General features: G+C 41.3%; 1 non-coding gene across 1 annotated transcript; it reads left to right on the plus strand.

Annotated features, from left to right (window-relative positions):
• Positions 1-21,061: 21,061 nt before the first annotated feature.
• On the plus strand, positions 21,062-21,168 carry LOC141603910 (small nucleolar RNA R71). Its single transcript, XR_012525746.1, has one exon. It is a non-coding gene; the product is annotated as a small nucleolar RNA R71 (small nucleolar RNA).
• The last annotated feature ends 2,661 nt before the right edge of the window (positions 21,169-23,829 follow it).

Here is a 23,829-nt window from a genome sequence, read left to right on the forward strand (position 1 = left end):
CTCCAACAAACTCCCACTTGTCCGTACAAGTGTATGTGCGATAACCGATTCTCATATTCATTTAAAATTTCTCCCACTCAATGTAAAACAATTTGCAGATCTGGATCCACAAAGGTCGTATTTTACAATCGATCTGTATCTAGAGTGGTTTCCCCGACTAGAGAGTAACTTAACTGATAAAACGAATCCGTATTCGAGCATGGCCATGCATTTCGATTCTGACTCCTCGAGTGGCCCTGAGAAATATCGAGTACCTGATAAAGGCTGAATATTTCCTTCAACTCGAACACCTTCCGATCTAAGCACAGCATGAAATGACCCAGAAAAAATCTACTTGGCCCCCTGTTACGGATGACCGTGAGAAAGAAACCAAAGTCACCCAAAATCTGCCGTAGTCTCAAGAGACAGTCGATAGTCAAAAGATTCGACTCTTAGGATCACCATGGAGGTCCTATCCACGACCGGGCACCGAATGTTATAAAACATTTAGGACTCCACGTCGATGTCACAATTGTGTCCTACGAAATATCCGTATAAATCGCCTCTGTGATTGGTCACAACCGGTTGACTTATGGCTCGTTGAACCCACCATCAACCAACGTCACAAAATAATTGCCAGAGTTATCAGCTCATGTGGGCAATTAAGGACTGAAAAATATAATGTTCGTTCAGTTCACTTTGTGGTGTTCAAAATTTGTCGTACAAATCCACATGAAAAACAAAATATATATATAAAATATCAAAACGATGATGTCGTATAGAGTACAAGAGAGAATGAATCTGATCCATAAAAGAGTACTACAACTTAGGAGCACATTTAATTCCCATGGAATTAACATGCCCTTCATGCTTATCTTGTCGTAATGCTTTAGTGAGAGGATCTGCTATGTTATCATCTGTAGCAATCTTTTCTATCACTACTTCCTTTTGCTCCACGTAATCTCGGATTAGATGAGCTTTCCGTTGTACATGTCTAGATTTGTTGCTAGACTTTGGCTCCTTAGCTTGGAAGATGGCACCACTATTGTCGCAATAGATTGTGATCGGGTCATTCGAACTAGGCACTACAGAGAGCCCATGTAAGAATTGACGCATCCATATCGCTTCCTTTGTAGCTTCAGACGCGGCATAGTACTCGGACTCAGTCGTAGAATCTGCTGTAACAGTTTGTTTGGAACTCTTCCAGCTGACTGCAGCGCCATTAAGAGTAAAAACGAATCCAGACTGAGATTTCGAGTCATCTCGATCCGTTTGGAAGCTAGCATCTACGTAACCGGTTGCACATAGCTTTTGTTCGCCTCCATAAGTCAATGCCCAATCTTTAGTCCTCCGTAGGTACTTAAGAATGTTCTTGACAGCCAGCCAATGTGGTTCACCTGGATGCTGTTGGAATCGACTTGTCATACTCAATGCATATGCCACGTCCGGACGTGTGCATATCATGGCATACATGATTGATCCTATAGCCGAAGCATAAGGAATCCGTGTCATGCGCTCTTTCTCTTCCGGTGTCTCTGGTGCCTGAGACTTGCTCAAATGCACCCCTGGAGCCATAGGAAGGAACCCCTTCTTGGAGTTAGTCATGCTGAATCTCTCTAGGACTTTGTCTATGTAAGACTCCTGACTGAGAGATAACATCCGTCGTGATCTATCTCGATAGATACGGATGCCCAAAATTCTTTGTGCCTCACCCAGATCTTTCATCTGGAAATGGTTTTTCAACCATACTTTCACCGAAGTTAAGAGAGGTATGTCATTCCCAATCAGGAGTATGTCGTCTACATACAATATCAGGAAGACAATCTTGCTCCCACTAGACTTGATATAAAGACATGGTTCCTCGACCGATCGAGTAAATCCATTTTCTTTTATCACTTGGTCGAAGCGATGATTCCAACTCCTTGATGCTTGCTTAAGTCCATAAATGGACCGCTTAAGCTTGCACACTTTCTTAGGATGTTCTGGATCGATGAAACCTTCGGGTTGTACCATGTACAACTCTTCCTCCAAAAAGCCGTTTAAGAAGGCGGTTTTAACGTCCATTTGCCAAATCTCATAGTCATGAAAAGCGGCAATCGCTAAGATAATCCGAATGGAACGCAACATGACTACGGGTGCAAAAATCTCATCGTAGTGCAAACCTGGCACTTGGGTGAAACCTTTAGCAACTAGTCGTGCTTTGTAGATATCTTGTTGACCTTCCACAGAATGCTTTATCTTGTAAAGCCATTTGCATTGAAGGGGACGAACCTTAGCAGGTAAGTCAACAAGATCCCATACGTTGTTCTCATACATAGAGTCCATCTCGGATTGCATGGCCTCAAGCCATAGCTTTGAGTCAGAACTAGTCATGGCACCTTTATAGGTTGCGGGTTCACTACTCGTTAAGAGTAGAACGTCATCTATGTCATGTTCCTCGACCATACCAATGTATCTGTCTGGAGGAATAGAGACTCTTCCCGACCTCCTAGGTTCCTCAGGAATGTTAACCGTAGCCGGGATTGAAGGAATAGGTTCCTTCAATAGTTGCTCGGTACTTGGTTCTGGAATCTCCGACAGTTCGAAGGTTCTATCACTCTTTGCATTCTCGAGAAATTCCTTCTCTAAGAATGTCGCACTAGCCGCAACAAAAACACGTTGTTCGGTTGGCGAATAAAAGTAATGACCAAGCGTTCCTTTAGGATAACCTATAAAGTATGTCTTGACCGATCGCGGGCCGAGCTTATCCTCGTGTCTCCACTTGACATAAGCCTCGCAGCCCCAAACCCGTATAAAGGACAAGTTAGGGATCGTTCCCTTCCATAGTTCATATGGAGTCTTGTCAACAGCTTTAGACGGACTTCGGTTAAGTATTAGAGCAAAATGACGAAAGAGCATAACCCCGTAATGAGTCAGGCAACACGGTGTGACTCATCATGGATCGAACCATATCAAGTAAAGTTCGATTTCTCCGTTCGGACACAACATTCAATTGAGGTGTTCCAGGTGGAGTTAATTGTAGGGCAATCCCACAGTCCTTTAGGTGTTGATCAAACTCGTGAGAAAGATACTCGCCACCACGATCTGAACGTAGTGTTTTAATCTTTCTACCCAATAGGTTCTGTACCCTATTCTGGTATTCCTTGAATTTCTCAAAGGATTCACTTTTGTGCTTCATTAAGTAGACATAGCCATATCTACTTAAATCGTCCGTGAAAGTGATGAAATACCTATAGCCTTCTCGTGCGGTGATTGACATAGGACCACATACATCCGTGTGTATGAGTCCTAATAGGTCAGCAGCGCGCATTCCAACACCTTTGAAGGAAATACGAGTCATCTTACCGATGAGACATGATTCACACGTGCCAAATGATAGAAAATCAAAGGCCGAGATAGCTCCATTCTTGATGAGCTGTTTAACGCGTTTCTCATTAATGTGTCCCATACGGCAGTGCCATAGATACGTTTGATCTTTGTCACCAACCTTTAACTTTTTATTCATTACGTGTAATATTTCCGTGGTCTGATCTAAAACATAAATTCCGTTCATGGAGACTGCCTTGCCATAAATCATATCGTGTAAAGAGAAAATGCAAGTATTATTCTCTATTACAAATGAAAAACCAAGTTTGTCAAGTGCAGAAACTGAAATAATGTTTTTCGAAAGACTGGGTACATAATAGCAATCATATAATGATAACTCAAATCCGCTGGGAAGCTGGATCACATATGTTCCCCTCGAGACGGCAGGCACTCTTGCTCCATTCCCGACACGCAGGTCAACCTCACCCTTTACGAGAGGCTCCAGATTTCGGAGGCCCTGCACATGATTACACAGATGAGAACCACAACCAGTATCAAGTACCCAAGTTCCGTAACTTGCGTGGTTAATCTCAATCATATGAATAAAAGTAGAAGAAGAAGACATACCAACAGGTTTAACGCGACCTGCTTTTATGTCCTCATGATAAACAGGACATGTGCGTCTCCAATGCCCAGTCTTGTGGCAGTGATGGCATTCCATGTTTTCATTCTTGCTCTTTGTCGTGCCTGATGAGGTGCTCGACTCACCAGGCCCACTCTTACCTGAACCCGACTTCTTGAACTTCGCCTTACCTACTGCTAGGTTTGCCTGAGCTTTGCCCTTACCCTTTCCCTTGTTTGTCACAACGAGAACATCCTGTTTCATGCTCCCACCGAACTTCATGTCCTTCTCGGTGCATGTACGAGGAGGGAGTGCAATTCATGGGGAGTTTTCTTCAAATCATTCATATAGTAATTCGCTCTAAATTGCGAATAACCATCGTGGAGTGAGTGAAGTATGCGGTCGATCACAATGTTCTCGCCGATCTTACAATCAAAGGTCTCCGACTTCTCGACATTCTCAATCATGCGAGAACGTGTGGGCTAACAGTTGGCCCTTCGAGTCTCGCATCAAAGAAGCGAGTGGTATGCTCATAGGTCACGATTCTCGGTGCTTTCGAGAATTCCTTGGTGAGCGTGGTGAAAATCTTGTTTGCACCATGGGCTATGAAGCGTTTATGCAAATTGGGTTCCATTGCAAAAATGAGTACGTTTTTAATCGCACCCGCTTCCATACAGAAATCATTAAACTTGGTGATTTCAGCAGCTCTAGCCGTGGGACCTGGGTTTGCCGGGATGGGCTCCAAGAGATATTTGAGCTTCCCGTCGGCGGCGCATTCCGTAATGCCGCCTCCCGATCCGCGAAGTTTGATCCATCATTCTTCGATCGAGTAGACCGATTCATCCGATTCATGAAGATCCGAAGCCAGGACTCACGGTCCAATGTGGCACTTGGCATTGGGTTATCGGTAGAACCACCATTTGTTATTAGCGATTTAAAAATTCGTGATCTACACTTTGAAAAAGAAAGAAAAACAAAACGAAATAAGCAACTCATCGAGGTGATTTAAGTCTATTTAAAATTCATTTTAACATGTAGACTCTCGCACTTGCATAATTGATCTCCCTCAAGAATGATACAAGTGATCCCAAGACTCAATTTCCGTAAATTGATAAGCCAACTGTTTAGCTAATTCTTCCGTAAGAACTCTTGGTCGATAGATTTCCGTAAATCCTATCTATAGTCCACCATAATCACAGGATCGTACGAGTGACCATAGTGTTGAGATAAAATAAGTCAATCGGTTCCAACTTACCCGACGTAGAAGGGGTCATATTATGCCTACCGACGAAGAAGGGATTCATTAGAGTTTGACCTATAAAGACCGTTCTCAATTTTTGATTATACGAGGAAGATCCCATCAACTTAATTATAATTCATATTAAGTGAACGAATAACTAGCGTCTGCGTGAATGAATTAATTTAGGTGATGGCTTAGCATGATCGTGTGACATGAGAATGTCAAAGAAAACTAACTCGTGACCTCTATATGTGTCAGTTTTCATGCAATAAATAGGTGGTTTGGTTTTTAGGCGGAATATGATGCATATTATCGTTGCGAAAATAAATAAAAAATGCAATACGTAAATAAAAAATTCCTAGTGTGGCCTATCCTAGTAAAACAAAACATAAAACAACTTTGGAATCCACCGTTGGACCCGAGAAGCTTGTCTTGATGTTCCATCTTGATCCAAGTAGCGGGAGTGAGCATCCGGTCTCCATCTTTGGTCTTCTCAAAAATTACAATTTAAAATTACAAATATAAACCTATTTACATTCTAATTAAAAACTGTAATTAAAAGAAATAAAATGGAGATACGAGATCTCAAAATACAACCAAGACCGTGTTCCATCATTACGGTAACACGTTCTACTAAGGCCACACTAAGTTACAACCGTTTGCAAAAATAAATAAATACGTAATAAAAGGCATTCAAGGCATTCAACAAAACGATAATTAAATGCATCAACTAAAAACAAATTCATTCGTGACATAATTCTGTAATTATGTTAAATTTATCCAAACCACCTTTTAATGATTAAAATTCATGTGATAAAACTGCTTCTATCAATTTAATTTTAATCTAATACAGTCCGTTACTTTAAATACGCTTTAAAATAACTTAATGGTACGTGTGTGAACCGTTTCACAATCATAGCGAGTGTACAATATCCGTATAAAGTACATAATAAGGCCAAAAGAAAATTTAAAGCAAAAAGAATAAATTTTCAAAGCCGCCAAAACAAAATCCCTCGATCCAGGGACATAAGTGCTCGATCGAGGAACAAAGGGCTCGATCGATCAACTGCAAGTCGATCGAGAGGATGGCCAATCGAGAAAGTGCTCGATCGACTAAACTGGTGGTCGATCGAGTACTTTTATCAGCAAATCTGCTCGATCGAGTACGAGGACAACTCGATCGAGCAGAGGGGTTTAGAAGGGGGTCGATCGAGTATAGCAGGGACTCGATCGAACAAAAACAAGACAGAAAAAGCTCTCGATCGAGTAAAAACATGCTCGATCGAGGACAAAAATTTCTGGAATATACAAAACCCTCGTGAAAACAGTTTTGACGAAACAAAACAAACGCAATTTTGATCAAAACTGCATCAAAACAATTTTACAATTTGACAAAACTTGACATATTGTTATAATCTCCGTATAAAACAACAATATGCATAAAACAAATTGAAAAACAAGATGAAATAACCGTGTAAAACATGTCACGGTTTCAAAAAAAATTTCAGCCGTGTATACATGGCACGGTTTTCGAGACAAATCAATCGTTTCAAAATCGTTTTTTATGAAAAATCACAATGAAAATTTACGTGGCCTCGCTCTGATACCACTTGTGGGGTAATATCCGTATAAGACCCTTTAAATTTAGGACTATAACGCAAATTTAACATGTGATTATCGTCATAAAACATAAATACAATAGAGAAACGATGAGGAACAAGAATCAACCTCGGGTCCTATGATGCACGGCGTAAAGAACAGAAATCAAACGAGATTCCCTCCTAATTGTTGCACCCAAGATTTGTCCGAGAAATGCCCTTGTGCTAGAACGTGTTCTCCGATTGCCTTGCAATATTGGGAGAACTTGATGTGAGCTTTTCTCGAGATGTGAGATCTCAGTTTCAGAGAGAAAATAATCTCCAAAACCCTAGTTTTCTGTCAAATGAAATTGTCTAGGTCAAAAGGAGAGGGAGTCTCTCCTTTTGTTTGGTTCGGCTGGACCGAGGGTATGCATGGGGAAGTGGGCTTCCACTTCCTCTTAATTTTTACCTCGTGGACTGGCTCGAAAATTGCTAAATGTATATGACGCGGTTTATTATAAATCGTCATCGGTTATCGGCTATTAAAACATCAACTAATAACACGGGTTAGTTGAAGTATTAATACATGTCCGACAAAGACGATATTGTATAATTAAATTCAATATACATTAATCAAATATAAAACGCTTTATTTAATTTTACGAATTAACTGGTTAATTCGCCTTAGCCCATAATATTTAATCCGTATTAAATATAATATCTCAACATCACATTTTGACTAATTACTAGTCAAATAACTCGGACTAACTGGTTAGTCAAATTTGGCATCTACATGACTGTATTTTCATACCGTCACATCTCTCGAACGTATCCTATAGGTGTGACTTTTAGGGATCAGTTGATCACCGCCATCTGTATGACAATAACGTCAAACTTATCTAGCAAGCCAACCGTTACTGATAAACGTGGATCAACTGATAATAATACCAAAAGTATGCCCTTTGATCCTTTTAGAGATTTATAAGTCCTTGCACTAACTGTTAAGGACACCAACCCCAACACTGTCGACGCGTTATTATAAATGCGAGTTCGCGAGATTCATTCTATTTTCTCATTTCCTCGACAGTTTCTCTTTCTCTAACCCTAGAACATCTCCCTACTCTATCACTCCATAGCCTCATACCTAAAAGGGATTAGATTAGAACCCTACCATGGGAATGTCGGTATTCGCGGAGCAAGGAGAACGTGGGTGGTGGTTATTTATGTCGTCACCGATGTGCAAGGTTAGGTAAGTTGCTGCCTTGTGTCCTTTTGTTTGATTCTTTGAGTATAGTCGTGTAATAGGACATGGTTATTATTGTTAGGGTGCTTATTGGAGTCGTGCGCGGCTGTAGTTGGAAGTCTTTCATGCTTTGCGATGAGGTAGGATTTCCTACTCAGTCTACTGTTAATTGATTTGAGATTATGATTGTATTGTGATTCATGGTTATCCGCTGATCTTCGGAGTATGGTGGTTGTGGTATTGATGGCGTTGTCGTGTGACAGCTGCGATGCTGTGGTTGGGATTGTGGTGGAGTCACTTGCGGGAGTGGCTTCACACCCTAGTTCGCCCTCCGTGGAACCCGCCACGGGAGGGGATGTGCACATTAAGGGACGAGGGATCATTAGTCGCTCGTTGAGGAGCTGGACTAGGTGGGGATGGGCTGCGGTCACCCACTGGCGGCGAGGATTACCTGTTGCGATGGGTAATCTGGCAGGGCTACACACTTCGTGTGTAGTCGGTGTGTGTATGAGGTGGTGCGTTTGGGATAGTGGATGATCAGTTATTTACTTTATTGTCTTATCCTATATTTGATTAGTCAGTACTGACCCCGTGTTGTTTTGTGGTATCTGCGGTGATCCATTCGGGGATGGTGAGCGGTTGGTTTAGCAGTATTGTTGATTCTGCTGGGGGGATTGGAGGGATCGAGTCATCACGCTACTGGTCTAGAGTTGTAGAATCACAAGTGTTGTAATTGAACTTTATTCTAGAGACTTGAATAAAATGGTATTGCGACAGATTTTCTAATAATGTAATATCGCCTTGTATTGTCTAATTTGATCTACTTCCTCGGGAAACCGAGATGGTGACACCGTCATACACTGGAATAGTCCTTGGTAAGGTGTTCTGGTGTGTGGGGGTGTTACAAAGTGGTATCAGAGCCGACGATTTTGGAACCTGAACTAACGAAATTAATGAACATAGGGTGTCAATTAAAATGAACCTGGTGTATGTACGTTGGGAGCCCCAGCCGATGCTAGATTTTGGGTGAGTAGGCGCCCTCATTTCAAAATCATGGCCCCATCGGACTTAAGCCAGACACGGGAAAAGGGTAGATAGTGTGAGTCGTGGATTGCTAAGTGTTGTGTGTTGTGTGCATCTATTGTGTGTGTATCTATGACTAGAGTGGTATGTGTAGATAGATGTGTGGAAAAGTGGAAGTGAATATGGAATTGTTGCAAGGTGTGATCAGTGACCCATTTAATCAATTTGTCTTATGATGAATGTGTTAGGTGTGAAATTGTTGTGTTACAAATGTGAATAATGTGTACGTCTGGTGATTAGCAGAAGTAGAAATGATGCGATATAGAGCTAAACCTGGTAGGTACCGTAATTAGATTGTGACATATGCTATATGGGTACAGTAAAATAGTTTCTTGGCATAGTGAGGGATTGTTTCGGTGATGGATGTATGTGACGTGTGTTGATGTGGTACAAATCAGCGTTAATAGTGACGAGCCGGAATCCCGGAACTCCGAACGATGTTATTTGATTTTGCAGGAACAGTGAAAAGTTACGACTCCTTCTCTTTTTCGAAAATTAAATCGAGTAGATGCGAGTACTCGACCGAGTAGACCAAACTCGGCCGATTATCAAGTTTCATAACCGAGTACCCATTTTGTCAGAATAATAATCGATTCTGGTCTTTATTACTCGACCGAGTAAGATGGTACTCGACCGAGTAATGCACACTCGGCCGAGTATCCTAAATAATCGACCGAGTAGTGAACACTCGGCCGAGTATTCCCAACACTCGACCGAGTGTCGCTGTAGTAGGCCAATTGCGGGTTATACAAAAACCCTAATTTCGTGCCTTTCTTTCTTATTTCCGCCTCCCATCTTCATCTTTCCTTCTCTCTAAAACTCCATACTCTTCCTTTCTCAAGCTTTTGGGTAAAATCTTGGTGTCACCCTTGTCCTTAGTTGCCCTAACTCAGTTTAAGGTAAGATTTAAACTCAAATTCCTTTATTGTTTTCAAAGACATTGTGTATTAGCATGTTATACTTCGATTTCTTGTTAAAAACAATTGAAATTCAGTCTTAAACTTATTAATTTTTCGAATTCGACTTCATATAGGCTTTGTGTACATTTTTGGTTGATTACTTTATGATGTAGGGATATCCAAAAACGAATTTCGCATTGTTATAGATGAGTATTCTCTAGTTTGAAGGGATTTAAAATTGGAACCATCTGAATAGTAAATAGTTGGTGATTTTCTGATAGTTGTTTTAAAAATATTGTTCTTAAATCGGTATACAAGTGAAACAGTCCGTCTTTTGTGCTAAGAATTTCCAATGTCAATCCTTTGTTAAAGATAATTTTCTCGCAGTATGGTGAAAACTAGAGGTTTACCCAACAAGAGACCTCGCGCGAATGTTCAACTCGAGGCTGGGCAAGGTAGCAGTGGACCGGTTGTACCGCCGGTGGAGGCACATCCATCGGTAATTTTTGCTAACTTCGATCATCGTAAGGCTTTTGTGGCTCTTATGCGCCGTCCTTTTCGCCCCACCCGATGTGTCAACCCTAGTATCCTTGAGACTTTGGGGATTAAGGAGGACATAGTTCACATTTTCAAGATTTTGGGCATGGAGGGGTTGTATCACTTGAGAAAGAAATCATACCCCCACTTGACCTTAGAGTTTCTGAGCTCTTTTGTTTATGATAGGAAGGGCAAGACCATCTCTTTTCGTCTCATGAATGAGGATCATGAGCTTACCCTTGATGAGTTGGCTGACCATTTGGGTTTAGAGGTCGAGGATGATGACTAACTTAGTGACGTGGCCAAGAACAGTGGCGCACCTCAGTACCTTCCGTATTTGACTGGCAGACCCGCCCCTACCGTCAGTGCCATGTTGATTAATGATATCCAGCACGTTTCCCTTCGTATGTTTCTAAGGATGTTGACCTGTCTGCTTTACTCAAGAGATGACGTGAGTAAACTCAACTCTCACGAAGTCATGCTCCTTGTGTCCTACCTTAACCTCCATCGCCGGAAACCGTTTTACTACAGTGCTCCTGGTATAGTGTGCTCTAGTCTGGAGCGCATGGCACGATCGAGACCCGATTTATTGCTTGCGGGCCATAGTGACCCGCCTAGCTCGGCGACCGACCGACTTTGAGGCCCCACCTCCCGAGGGGAATGAGTATGTTGAGGTTGTACCCACCATGGACGCCCGATGCGGCGTCGAACCGATGGTTGAGGAAGATGGATGATGGGTCGTATGCTTGGAGGGTGAGAGGTGCTATGTGGATGGTGCTTCCGACCCACTCACCTCCCCGTTGTTGATCATTTGGCCGAGTGGGAGCCTTGTGGCATTCCTGACACCGAGCCCCGTCTTACACGATCGACCCTCGGATCCTCCCGGACTTACCCGAGCCCGTCACCGTACATGAGGGACAGCGAAAGGCACCTCCCCACCTAGGGAGCGTCGTGGAGTTAGGCAGCCTAGGGTAGACCCGGTTGTGTCTGAGCCCTCTTACTCTGCCCCCGACTCTTACCTTTACCACCCCTACCAGTACTCGTCGTACCCTACGGTGCATGACCCTAGGATGCAGCCTCATGAGTTAGCTGAGCGGATATCTTCTACTTTGGTGCTCCGCAACCTACACGAGATGACCCTTAATCAGGGCATCGGGACTGATTTGGCACAGCCTGTATGGTGGAGGGGACCGGGAGTGGATACGGGAGTATTCCACAGTTATGGGGTGGACCCGAGTTTCTGGAGACCACCAGAGGAGACCGAGTTTGGTTACCTCGCAGGACCGTGGGGAGCCAACTCCGGTAGTCGGCTAGGAGGGGACTACTCGGCGGCGACGGTTTTCCAGGTGCGGGAGTTCAGTGCGGTACCTGCGCGCGGTGGTGGTGATGACATGGAGGAGGGTCCTCGATCTTAGGTTGTTAGGTTATTCACTTTGATTTATTTGGTGTTGGACTTAATTGGCTATGATGGATTTACCTTATCGATCGGATTTATTGTTCTTCTTTGAATGTTGTTGTCAGTATTTGGTATCTATGGTTGGATGACTGTATTTGGCCATAAGGCCGTTACTTGGTTATCGTATGGAGAAGTTCTAAATGTCACTTAATGTCGGAATTGGTTATGTTTTGGATCTATGGTGAAGAATGAATGCAGGTTGTTAGTGATAGCTAGGTTGTCGACAAAACACTCTCTGGCAGGTATACTCGGCCGAGTATGCATTATTACTCGACCGAGCGGAGTCTACTCGGCCGAGTATTCTTATACTCGACCGAGTAGAACTTACTCGACCGAGTAGCCTTTCATACTCGGCCGATTATTGCGACTTCAGAGGGACATTGGAAATTTGTTATGAAAATTTCATAATTACGTGATAACTGTGTGACAAAGCTTGTTAGATACTTGTTTTACTATGTTATACTAGATGACGTCCTACAGATGGATCATTATGGTATCATGGATTTGTGATTGTTGGTATCGGCTATAAATTTATGAATGTTTTGTTGTATACAACAGGTTAGTTATTTTAAGGGGAGGGGGGGGGGGGGGGGAATACCCTAGACATTTAATTATATGAAGATAATACTTTACTCATATCACATGATCAGGGTAAGAAGTGTTATACGTATGTATATGTTTGGATACAATGATAATTGTTTCAATGAGGTTATGTATAGACCTATTCTTTTCCAATTATTCTATATGTTAACTGTCGCTATAAGAGTATATATGTTGGTTGCTGAAGTATTTGGTTTTTATAAGTCACCAGAGTGTAATGTCGTAAAACAAGTTTAGCTACATGAGTTTATAAGTAATGTCACCGTCATGTGGTACGTTTTAGCGTTGGGTCTGGGAAAATGATTACTAGTGAACTTCGGGGACGAAGTTCCTTTTAGGGGGGAAGAGTAATGTCGCGGAATTAAGTATTTAATATGTGTTTAGTTATACCTATGATTTTGGAATTTCATGCATGTAGTTAACTACATGTATGTAGTTAACATTCGGAATTTATATTCATGTATGTATGTAGTTAACATTCGGAATTTATATTCATGTTTCCTTGAAGCGATAGCTATGTTGTATTCGGGTAATATGAGGTGATAATATACACGGATGCCTCAACTCAAGTTTTATGATAAGTATTTAAGTTTTATGATAAGTATTTTATTTGTGAAATATGTATTTTATTTATGAGTAAGTATTTAATTTTATGAAATATTGGGAATTATATGTATGTTAGGTGTTCACATTCGGAGTTACTAAATTACAATTATGTTTTCTTTAAGCCGCATCTATGTTGTATGTAATTAATATGAAAATTATATGGTGCATGGGTGTCAAGTATCATGAAGATTCGGTTCAGTTGATGATAATTGGTATACGTGCTCGGAATGTGGTGATTGTGTACTTAGGTATCTTATAAGGGGGTATCGCTTTGCTTTTGTATATTTAATATAAGCGTACGGAACGTGTTAGTTTACATTTGGGTATGGTTTCTTACATTGAGTAAAGCGTTTCAATTGCCTACTTGTGTAAGTATAGAGTTGAATGCTGTTTTGACTAATCTCCGTATGTTTATGTGTAAGTTGTGAGTAGCATTGTTTGGAAGGTAGCGGTGATAAGCGATTGTTGTTGAATAAGATGGCTGAGGATAATTGATGGATAGTGTGAATTTATGTACCTTTGGGTAGGTGGTTAAGGTCATGGTACCTTTGTGTCGTACGGGATGAACTTCGGGGACGAAGTTCTTTTAAGGGGGGAAGATTGTAATACTCGGGAATTGTAGGAACGTTGTTGACCGATCTTGTTGACCAAACAGACCTTAGGGAGGATTGGGTGAGGGATCAGACTGGTAATAGGGGGCGTATAGGTTGGTTACTCGACCTAGCGGAGGCCACTCGGCCGAGTATCACCAATACTCGACCGAGTGGAGTCTACTCGGCCGAGTATTCCTATACTCGACCGAGTATGGCAGCTGTCGACGCGTTATTATAAATGCGAGTTCGCGAGATTCATTCTATTTTCTCATTTCCTCGACAGTTTCTCTTTCTCTAACCCTAGAACATCTCCCTACTCTATCACTCCATAGCCTCATACCTAAAAGGGATTAGATTAGAACCCTACCATGGGAATGTCGGGATTCGCGGAGCAAGGAGAACGTGGGTGGTGGTTATTTATGTCGTCACCGATGTGCAAGGTTAGGTAAGTTGCTGCCTTGTGTCCTTTTGTTTGATTCTTTGAGTATAGTCGTGTAATAGGACATGGTTATTATTGTTAGGGTGCTTATTGGAGTCGTGCGCGGCTGTAGTTGGAAGTCTTTCATACTTTGCGATGAGGTAGGATTTCCTACTCAGTCTACTGTTAATTGATTTGAGATTATGATTGTATTGTGATTCATGGTTATCCGCTGATCTTCGGAGTATGGTGGTTGTGGTATTGATGGCGTTGTCGTGTGACAGCTGCGATGCTGTGGTTGGGATTGTGGTGGAGTCACTTGCGGAAGTGGCTTCACACCCTAGTTCGCCCTCCGTGGAACCCGCCACGGGAGGGGATGTGCACATTAAGGGACATGGACTGTTAGTCGCTCGTTGAGGAGCTGGACTAGGTGGGGATGGGCTGCGGTCACCCACTGGCGGCGAGGATTACCTGTTGCGATGGGTAATCTGGCAGGGCTACACACTTCGTGTGTAGTCGGTGTGTGTACGAGGTGGTGCGTTTGGGATAGTGGATGATCAGTTATTTACTTTATTGTCTTATCCTATATTTGATTAGTCAGTACTGACCCCGTGTTGTTTTGTGGTATCTGCGGTGATCCATTCGGGGATGGTGACCAGTTGGTTTAGCAGGTATTGTTGATTACTGCTGCTGGGATTGGAGGGATCGAGTCATCACGCTACTGGTCTAGAGTTGTAGAATCACAAGTTTTGTAATTGAACTTTATTCTAGAGACTTGAATAAAATGGTATTGCGACAGATTTTCTAATAATGTAATATCGCCTTGTATTGTCTAATTTGATCTACTTCCTCGGGAAACCGAGATGGTGACACCGTCATACACTGGAATAGTCCTTGGTAAGGTGTTCTGGTGTGTGGGGGTGTTACACTTAATCCATGGGTCAAAGGATACTAGCATGACACATCCTTGGGTGTTTTAGAAGCATTATAGTGAGCACAGTCTCAAGAAGAAAAAGTATCTACAAGGGCCTTATATACACTTGTCAAGTTTCCCAAATAGATGTTTTCACAAATTTTTTCCTAAATGCAACTACATGCCATGATGAAACTATCATTTATACAACCTAATGCAAATGCTTCTATCAACTAGTATGTCATATAAACTATATGCAACTCCTAGAATCACATTGGTTTGTACCGCATCATTCAAAATAAAGCCACAAGTCATTAACATAGAGAGGAAAAAGGAGATTGGAAAGATCATACCATGCGGTCTTCATATTCCTCATGTCTCGGATGTGGCGTAGTCGATCAATGTGATAGAAGGATAAACAAACAAACAAACAAGTATATACAAAATATACAATTCTATACTATAAAGGAATGAACATGTTTTTGGTTTTTTCAATTTTTCAAGTTTTTATGGTTTTATGAAATAAAAGAACATTTTTTTGTATTTTTCAAGATTTTTCAATTTTTTTCATTTTTTTGATTTAGAAGTCAAGTTAGAATTTCCAATCCCCACATTAGTATGGGCATTGTCCTCAATGGCCAATACGATAGGAACTTATGCAAGCTAAATAAGAATGCATGATTTCTACACTATTATGCAATCTATATGACATATAAACAAGTGATGCATTCTAAGCTACACTATATGATGCATGAATTGATTGGTTGGAGAGCTAATTTGAATTAACTCCCATTTCTGTGTTTAAACTTCCCCAAACCAAGTAAGACACTATTAGTGTAAAAATGGGGGAGTTCATGCACATGTATGCAATGCATGAAATTAATTTGTCATTTTGGATTGTACAAGTGGTAACAATATGAGACACCTCAATGAGACCGGGCTGGGAGTCCTTTAAGTGTTGCTAGGACTTAAACCCAATGATCAAGATTAAAAATTGTAAACAAGAAATATAAACAAAGCTAAGAGGAGGTGTAGGAAACTCACAATGGATTGTGGCAGCCTCCAAAAGCTTGTTAATCCTCAATTGTCACTCATTGCGACATCCTCATCACTATCATCGCTATCATCATCTTCCTCATTGTGATCATCATCATCTACCTCCATGGACCCGGAGGCTTCACCATCTTCATCATCACTTGAACTTTGTACTTCTTCTTCTTCCTCATGGCAAGAGTAGCTACCTTTCCCGCTCTCAACAACAATCTCCTTCCCCTTAGAAACTTCACTATCTATGTTGGCATCTCTAGGAGCATTTGGGAAGAATACCTCCCTATCCGCCCAACTAGGCAAAAGACATGTAGGATCAAGTAGTCCTTGCCTAGCTAAATGAAGGAGGGGTGGATATTGAGCTCGGTAACCATTGACCTTATCTTCATGAGCTTGCTTATGCATATGTTGCAATAGTTGAGTCAAGTAGTCTTTGCCTACCACAACACTTGTGCCACTTGGTGTGAATTCTTGGTAGGCAAATGGATATGGTGGAGTCACAATAGTGGAGGAGGAGGAGGAGGAGGGCTTGGCATGCGATTCTCTATGTTGCTTCATAATCATCTCGGCTTCATCAGAGACGGGTATTAGGTAGCTTGGACTTCGGACATTGATGCGGCATATCTTGCTCGGCAAAATGAAGGACTTAGCTTCTTTAGTGAGCCACTCAAATTTGTTGTCAAGATTATCATTCTTGACCCAATGGAACTTCTTAATCATAGTGGCTAAATCAAGAAGGTTGCCATCTTTAACAGGTTTGTATGTCTTGTCTTTGTTAAAATCTGGGTTAAAGTGTTTGGCTAACCATGTTACTAAGCCTCTGTTGACGATAAAAGTTGCTTCTTCTTTACCATTATCAATTTCAAGCCACCGATCAAGTAAGAGTTGAAGTATGTTATATTCCTTGGTGAACTTTTTGTTGATATTCATGGTAGATTCAAAGGTAGACAAAATCTAGCTCGGTAAAGTGATTGGTGCCTTTTCTTGCAATTAAGGTGTTGCCCACAAACTTGTGCCATACCCTTATACCCGGATGGTGGACATAAAGAACATGGCACTCATGGAAAGACTCAAATTTTCGCCCGGTTATCGCTTTCCAAAGGGGTGCGGGATCATATTGGGAAGGGTTTTTTTGGCATAATGATAGTGTTCTTCAAGACCAAACACTTTGCCAAACTCACTCATAGACATTCGTCTATCCTTGTTTTCTAGGCGGAATTCCACACTTTTTCGAGTATCTACCTTAGTCACCTTCAAGGAGCTTACAAACTCCATGGTAAGGGAAGGATAAATCAGTTCTTGCATCTCAAAGAGGGTTTTCAACTTCATAGATTCGAAAAAATTCTTAGTCCTCTCATGCACACCCAACTTTTCTAAGGCATCTTGACATATGAATTTGGTAGGCAAAATAGTCTTCCTAGTAAGGGATACAAATGCTTTCCTATGAGAATCTTTTATGAAAGTTACCTCCGGATAATCTTGCAATTGTTCAATGACCGGAGTAGGTGTAGCTTCCACCATAGGAGTAGCAACTTCTTGAATCTCCACCCTTGGTTGATGCACTACGATAGCCTTTGAGGCTAGAAGAGCTTGTTGCCTTTTGGAAAGATTTGAGGTTGTGGGTGCCTTGTTTCCACCTTTCGTTCTTGCCATGTTCTTCTCCTTGTCAAAATTATATCAACAAACCAATACTTTGCTTGAATGCTTCTAATCTGTTCAAGCTTCAATTAATCCTTAATCGATTTTAGGATTTTCGAAATTGTGCTAAAACCCTAGAAAATCGATTTAATTTATGAGGATTTTGGTGTTTTGTTGATAAAGGAGTAGCTTAATTGTGATTTGAGGAAGTTTTGTTTTGATTTTGGTGAATTTGGTTGAGGAATTTGTGTTTTGTTGATGAGGGGATTGAGGGATTTGAGGGAGAAAGGGTGTGTGTTTGTGTGTTTGAATAAGATAGAAATGATTTGGGGAAGGAGGGTTAATCCCGTGTTATAGTCATTCAGCAGTAGCAGACGAGCGTCTTGGACTGGGGATGCTCGGATCCTCAGTCAGTAAGCTCAGAAATTTCTAACCCATGCTAAGACGCGTGGATTCTTCAGGAGACGAGCGTATTTTTCTGAGGACGCTCGTCTTTACCTGGGGACGCTCGGATTGTTAAACAACGTGGAATGATAATTTTCACAGCAGCCAAGACGCGCAGATTTAGCTTGAGACGAGCGTCTTTAGAACTGGGACGAGCGTCTTCTGTGTAATCTGCTCAGATTTTTAAACAGACCAACTTTATTCAATTTCAACACTCCCAAGACGAGCGTCTTAGAGCCAGGATGCTCGGGTTTCTTCTAGCACGAGCGGATTCCCCCTGGGACGCTCGGATCTTCTCCTACACAGCACCCACGAGTTCAGTTCCACCCGCGGGGATCTTCATTTCCCGTATCATTCTTTCTTCATTCCTTTGTTCAACATTGTGGGTGCACTATGAAGGCTCGGTTAGCCTAGGTAATTGTTATCCCCACACTAGATCAAACACTACACATCAAAACACATTAAAATCCCTCCCTCACTTTCTCTCATGATAAAAATCTTGATCAAAATATGAAATTGCAAATCCAAAATTGACAAAAATGCAATACAAGAAGTAGAATGCAAGTTAAGGGTTAGAATATTTACAAATGGTGGTTTAGGGAGGACTCCACCAAACTCTCACTTCTTGAATGAGATGTCAAGGGGGCATAGCCAAGGTGTTGTTGATGTTGCTAAACACCTTGTAGAAGTAGTCGAAGGCTTGTTCATTTTCATTATAAAGATCTTCAATAGACCTTTGCACATTGTGTTCATCATGGTGGTGACCCATGTCAAAGTGATGACAAGGATCAACAAAGCCTTGGTCTAGGGTCATAGCATTGCCAATGTAGGGATTAACTAATCCTTCAAATTCGTCATCCCATAGACCACAAACTTCACTAGCTTTCTCCCCAATGGTATCATGAGTTGACAAAAGCAACTCCTCTTTCTTGTTGTCATGGCCAATGAGGCCTTCTTCTTTGCTTGTCATGAGTGGTGGTGAGCTATTCAAGCTCTCATCGTTGTTGAAATTTTCTTGCTCTCCTGATAAAGCATCTTGAAGATTATCCACTTTCTTCTTCCATATGGGTGGTGATTCTTTACCCATAGCTTGATATTTGCATTGAGATGCCAACTTCTTCCTATCACTTTCTCGGCTATAGTAATCAATCTTGAAACATGGCTCATGTAGTCGGGGAGCTCTCATTGTCTTGTCAAGATTAAAGGTGATTGTCTCATCTCCGACTTTAAGTATGAGCTCTCCATGTTTCACATCAATCACCGCTCCCCCGGTATGCAAGAAAGGTCTTCCTAAAATGATAGGAATGTTGGAATCCTCCTCCTGTCTACAATAACAAAGTCTAGCGGAATGAAGAACTTGCCAATTCTTACGGGCACATCCTCCCATACCCCTAAAGGTATCTTTGTTGATCAATCAGCCATTTGAAGCGTAATGTTGGTTCACTTTAGCTCTCCCATTCTAGCCTCTTGCACACCGAGTATGGCATGACACTTACACTTGCTCCAAGGTCACATAATGCTTTGTTGATTGTGGTGTCGCCAATGGTGCATGGAATAGAGAAACTTCACGGATCTTTGAGCTTTAGAGGTGAACTCCGTTGTAGAATAGCACTACTCACTTTGGTAAAGGCAATAGTTTGTAGCTTCCGGATGGATTTCTTCTTGGTAAGAATATCTTTCATGTATTTTGCATAGGCCGGAACATGATTGATCAATTCCCTGAATGGGATTGAGACTTCTAAGTTCTTCACAATCTCCATGAACTTTCCAAGTTGTTCATCAAACTTAGGCTTAGCTTGACGACTTGGGAATGGAAGTCTAATCACAATAGGCTCTTTCACCTTAGCCTTCTCTTTACTCTTCTTCTTTGAAACTTATTTGGTGGTGGGTTCTTCTTCCTTAGAGTTCTCCACAACTCTTTGCTTGTCACTGGCATTCACAACATCTTCATCAATTGGCCTCTTCGGCCCCTCATATCTTGTACCACTTCTCAAATGGATGGCACTCACCGTTTCAGGTTTTGGGGGATTACTTTGAGGTGGTAATTGCCCTTTTTGTCTTTGAGAGTTAGAAGATGCTAATTGAGTCATTTGAGTTTCTACATCTTGGTGTGGGCTAGTATGTTGTTGATGGTGATATCTTTGGCTTGGCTATCTTTTTGCATTTGGGTGAAAAATTCTTGTTGGTTCTTTTGCAGTTGGAGGACCGCTTTTTGAACATCAAAGCCTTGGTCATTTGATTGATTGTATGAAGGTTGATTTTGATAACTTTGGCTTTGGTTATAAAAGGGTCTTTGAGCTTGATTTCTCATTGGAGGTGGGGTGTATGTTGGTTGGGGGATTTGAAAATTTTGGCTTTTATATGAAAAGTTTGGATGGAATTTGGTATTCTCATTGTAATAGTTGGAATAAGGGGTGCCACTTTTGTATGCTTCGAAAGCTTCACTTGTTCACTAGTTCCCCTACATTCACTTTGGTCATGTCCTAAAGTTCCACAACTTTCACATACTCCACTTGGAATTGAGGATGATGCCACCATAGCATTAACATGTTGTTTGGGTGATTTGGAAGCTTCATCAAGCTTAGCCATGGCCTTCTCAAACTTCAAATTGATGGTGTCAATATGAGCACATAGTTGAGCACCCAATTGAGTGATGGAATATACCTCATGCTTTCCTCCTCTAGTAGCCTTTCGAGGTCTAATATATTGTGAATTATGAACCGCCATCTCATCGATTTTGGCCCATGTTTGATTGTCATCAACTTCGGTAAACATCCCATTGGATCCCATATTGAGGATATTACGGGAATCTTCAAATAGACAGTTCAAAAATTGTTGCACAAGGAACCACTCGCTAAGTCCATGGTGTGGACAAGAACGACAAGTGTCCTAAAATCTCTCCCATGCTTCATACAATGATTCCTCATCCCTTTGCTTGAACCCGGTGATTTAGGCTCTCAACATATTGGTCTTCTCCGGAGGATAGAATTTCTTGTTGAAAGCAAGTGCTAACGTGTTCCATGAGTCAATACCAAGGGTAGCCTTGTCTAGGCTCTTCAACCATTGCTTTATGGTACCAATCAAAGAAAAAGGAAATAATACCCATCGGATTTGGTCTTGAGTAACCCCGGTTTGAGAAATCGCATCACAATAGTCACAAAAATTCTTCATATGTGAATGAGGGTCTTCACTTGGCATCCCTCCAAATTGACTTCTCTCAACTAGTTGTATAAATGCGGATTTGGCAATGAAATTACCGGTTAAATGTTGTAGTGTAGGAGTACCATGTGGTAGGTTCTCCTCGGTTGGTACGGAATGTGATGAAAATTTAGGCATTGTGGGTTGATTTTGTGGTGGGTGTTGTATTGGGTTATTCTCTCCTTCTATTGTGAAAGGGTTGGTAAACTCAACTCTTGAAGTACCTCTAGCAACTCTTCTATTGTTGGTTAAGGTCCTTTCAATCACAAGATCAATAGGTAATAGATTACCTTGTGATCTCCTTGTCATGCAAAATATCAAACAACTCGAAAACAATTAGAACAACCTTTAGGAGATTGACTTCCCCAAGGTAAAGAAATACACAACTAAAAACAATTAATGAAAATCAAATCAATTTAACACCGTCCCCAGCAACGGCGCCATTTTTGGTATCGGTTTAAAACTCGTCGTCAAAAGCTACCAACCAAAACAATACTTATAACTTCATAAAATACTCTTAGTAAAGAGGGAAGTAGATGTCGGATCCCAAGGGACGGGTATTGATGTAGGATTCTCAATTGCAAATAGTTATGTCTTAGGGTGTCACAATTTGGGTTGAGATGGAATTGGTCTAAACTAATTAACAAGATGAAAGTAAAGTAATGAAAACAAGCGAGTCAATTAAAATGAGATGTAACCAATTGATTAAAAACACTAGGGTGTCATGGGTTCATAGGGGATTCATGGAAGTTGATCATACAAATATGTTCTCAACTATAAAGCAAGCACTTATTATTGTGATGGGATCGAGTTGGTGTATAAGCTTACAATCCCTAAGAAGGTTTGGGTCCCGGAGCCGAATCGACTAGATTGTACAACACCTACAAGTCGACTTAATCCTTCCTATCTAACTATATGCATGGTCTAATGAGGCTCGAGTTGGTTTATATGCTTACACGCCTCAATGAAGAGATAGGTGATGAGTAAAAAATGCAAGGATTCGTAGGCTCGCATTTCATCAAACATAACATGTGCATAAGTTGAAATCACAACAAGCAAGCAATTTAATTATGAAACATATTAGATTAAGCATGAATCATTCCCCATGTTTGTTTCCCCTACTTCCCCATTAACCCTAGCTAAGGAAACTACTCACTCATGAATAAGTTTAGCATGCTAATAAGGTTGTCAATCATACTAACAAAGCAAAACATGATGAATAAATGAAAGTTATTAACAATAATTAAAAAAAGATTAAGAGAGAATTATACCTAAGGAGATGATTCCAATAATAAAGCAAAGAATAATAGAAGTACTTGATGATTGACTGAAGGTTGTCAATCCTCCAAATAATCTTCTAATTACCCAAAATTATGGAAGAACAATAGAGAAATTAAGGAACGATTAATATGTGATTAATATTGAGAAATTGTATTACAACTAAATTAAGACTAATTTGAGAGAATTACAACTTGATTAAGAGATGGTTAAAAAGTGATTAGGAATTGATTAAGATATTATTAAGAGATGCCTCTAATCTAGGTAGTACAAGGAGTATTTATACTAAAGATTAGGTACAAAGATTAGGGTTACTAAGGGCTTAAATGACTATTAAGACCCTAAGAAAAGTTGAGGAAATGCTCCTCTCGAGGGATATGAGCGGATCCCCTAGCTAGTCTTGCCATGATCCGCCCGTCCTGTGCTGTGGCACAGGCTCTTCTTACTTGTGATCCGCTCGGATCTTGTGGGAGATGCTCGGCTCCTGGCGCTGCAAGCCGCTCGTCCTGGGTACAAGACGCTTGGATCTTGGTGTTGTGAGATGCCCGGATCATGCTTGATCCGCTCGGATTCCTGGACAGACTGCTTCTCTTCTTTAGCTCCCCAACAATCCGCAAGGATGGTGTTGGGGATGCAAGGATCCTTTCGTCATTTCCCATTTCACTTTTTATCTACTTTGGCCTCTAGTGTTGGTCTTCTCTTTGATGATTGGTCATTAGATTTGTTCAATTTAGCTCCATTTTGCCTCATAAATGTAAGGTTTGTAATCCTTTCCTACCAAGGAGATAAAGCCTCAAAGAATATGCAAAATGGGAAGCTAAAGACAATAAATGAGCTAAATATTTGCTAAAAAGCATAGGAACGAGGTTAATTCGGGGACTAAATGTGCTCAAATATGAGTTACATCAGCGCGGCTGACGAGCCCCATCATATCCGCAACACGGCTGGCGAGCCTTCGCGTGCAAACAAGAAATAACTCAAGGACATATCCCGAATATGCCTCGGGTATGACTCCTTCCTATGGCTGGTGAGCCTTCGTACGTAGTCTAATGGACTTAAAACGACCCACGCGAACAGACGAAAGACTCTAAATTGTTCCCGGCGACAGGTCCTTAACTCGTATCCCCGAGTCGCCTTGGCGTCGCCCTT

Source organism: Silene latifolia, chromosome 9, assembly GCF_048544455.1.
Source record: "Silene latifolia isolate original U9 population chromosome 9, ASM4854445v1, whole genome shotgun sequence".
NCBI classification, from domain to species: Eukaryota; Viridiplantae; Streptophyta; class Magnoliopsida; order Caryophyllales; family Caryophyllaceae; genus Silene; species Silene latifolia.